Source organism: Centroberyx gerrardi, chromosome 21 (genome assembly GCF_048128805.1).
Source record: "Centroberyx gerrardi isolate f3 chromosome 21, fCenGer3.hap1.cur.20231027, whole genome shotgun sequence".
Taxonomy (NCBI): Eukaryota; Metazoa; Chordata; class Actinopteri; order Beryciformes; family Berycidae; genus Centroberyx; species Centroberyx gerrardi.
This window is the reverse complement of record NC_136017.1, coordinates 21,062,294-21,064,793: the sequence shown is the minus strand read 5'-3', so window position 1 is coordinate 21,064,793 and position 2,500 is coordinate 21,062,294.

Below are 2,500 nucleotides of genomic sequence, written 5' to 3'. Positions count from 1 at the left end.
GGCTCTCCACCTCCCTTTTACCCGATTTAGAGCCCCTTCTTCGGCCACACACACCTGCTATCGGCCCCCTACCTCCAGGGGGCCCTCCACCTCACTTTTAACCCAATTTAGAGCCCCTGCTTCGGCCACACACACCTGGGAGAGGCCCCCTTTCTCCAGTCGGCTCTCCACCTCCCTTTTACCCAATTTAGAGCCCCTGCTTCGGCCACACACACCTGGGAGCGGGCCCCTATCTCCAGGCGGCTCTCCACCTCCCTTTTACCCGATTTAGAGCCCCTTCTTCGGCCACACACACCTGCTATCCGCCCCCTATCTCCAGTCGGCTCTCCACCTCCCTTTTACCGGATTTGGAGCCCCTGCTTCGGCCACACACACCTGGGAGAGGCCCCCTATCTCCGGGCGGCTCTCCACCTCCCTTTTACCCGATTTAGAGCCCCTTCTTCGGCCACACACACCTGCTATCGGCCCCCTACCTCCAGGGGGCCCTCCACTTCACTTTTAACCCAAGTTAGAGCACCTGCTTCGGCCACACACACCGGGGAGCGGCCCTCTATCTCCAGGCGGCTCTCCACCTCCCTTTTACCCAATTTAGAGCCCCTGCTTCGGCCACACACACCTGGGAGCGGGCCCCTATCTCCAGGCGGCTCTCCACTTCACTTTTAACCCAATTTAGAGCACCTGCTTCGGCCACACACACCTGGGAGAAGCCCCCTATCTCCTGGCGGCTCTCCACTCCACTTTTAACCCAATTTAGAGCCCCTGCTTCGGCCACACACACCTGGGAGCGGGCCCCTATCTCCAGGCGGCTCTCCACCTCCCTTTTACCCAATTTAGAGCACCTGCTTCGGCCACACACACCTGGGAGCGGGCCCCGATCTCCAGGCGGCTCTCCACTTCACTTTTAACCCAATTTAGAGCACCTGCTTCGGCCACACACACCTGGGAGAAGCCCCCTATCTCCTGGCGGCTCTCCACTTCACTTTTAACCCAATTTAGAGCCCCTGCTTCGGCCACACACACCTGGGAGCGGGCCCCTATCTCCAGGCGGCTCTCCACCTCCCTTTTACCCAATTTAGAGCACCTGCTTCGGCCACACACACCTGGGAGCGGGCCCCTATCTCCAGGCGGCTCTCCACTTCACTTTTAACCCAATTTAGAGCCCCTGCTTCGGCCACACACACCTGGGAGCGGGCCCCTATCTCCAGGCGGCTCTCCACCTCCCTTTTACCCGATTTAAAGCCCCTGCTTCGGCCACACACACCTGGGAGCGGGCCCCCTATCTCCAGGCGGCTCTCCACCTCCCTTTTACCCGATTTAAAGCCCCTTCTTCGGCCACACACACCTGCTTTCCGCCCCCTACCTCCAGGCGGCTCTCCACCTCCCTTTTACCCAATTTAGAGCCCCTGCTTCGGCCACACACACCTGCTATCGGCCCCCTACCTCCAGGGGGCCCTCCACCTCACTTTTACCCCAATTTGGAGCCCCTGCCTCGGCCACCCACACACCTGTTAGCTGCCCCCTATCTCCGGCCCCTAACCTCCACCATCCAGGAACCCCAGCACCAGCCGAACCTGCAGACCCACTCTTAAGCACCCATCCCCGGATACAAGCAGACTACCATCCGCCCAAACTTTCCTGCTCCTGGTATACCAACTCAAACTTTGGTGCCCCTGGTACTCCAACTTAAACTTTGTGCTCCTGGTACTCCGCCTGTTTTCGCCCCACAGCCTAAGTGCCGCAGCACTTTGTCATTTTTTTAAACAAAATATTTCTTTCTGCTCCTGGTACTCCCTGGAGCTCCCGGGAGGTAGGGGGGCGCCCTGGAAGCCCTGCCCGAGGCTGTGCGCCTCTTCCCGGGCAGGATTTTCACCCCGAGCCCCTGGTGGCAGTTGGACTTTAACTTTTTTTTTTCTATTTGGATTTGCTCCTGGTACTCCCTGGAGCTCCAGGGATGGTAGGGGGGCGCCCTGCCCGAGGCTGTGCGCCTCTTCCCGGGCAGGATTTTCACCCCGAGCCCCTGGTGGCGGTTGGACTTTAACTTTTTTTTTTCTATTTGGATTTGCTCCTGGTACTCCCTGGAGCTCCAGGGATGGTAGGGGGGCGCCTTGCCCGAGGCTGTGCGCCTCTTCCCGGGCAGGATTTTCACCCCGAGCCCCTGGTGGCGGTTGGACTTTAACTTTTTTTTTTCTATTTGGATTTGCTCCTGGTACTCCCTGGAGCTCCAGGGAGGTAGGGGGGCGCCCTGGAAGCCCTGCCCGAGGCTGTGCGCCTCTTCCCGGGCAGGATTTTCACCCCGAGCCCCTGGTGGCGGTTGGACTTTAACTTTTTTTTTTCTATTTGGATTTGCTCCTGGTACTCCCTGGAGCTCCAGGGATGGTAGGGGGGCGCCTTGCCCGAGGCTGTGCGCCTCTTCCCGGGCAGGATTTTCACACCGAGCCCCTGGTGGCGGTTGGACTTTAACTTTTTTTTTTCTATTTGGATTTGCTCCTGGTACTCCCTG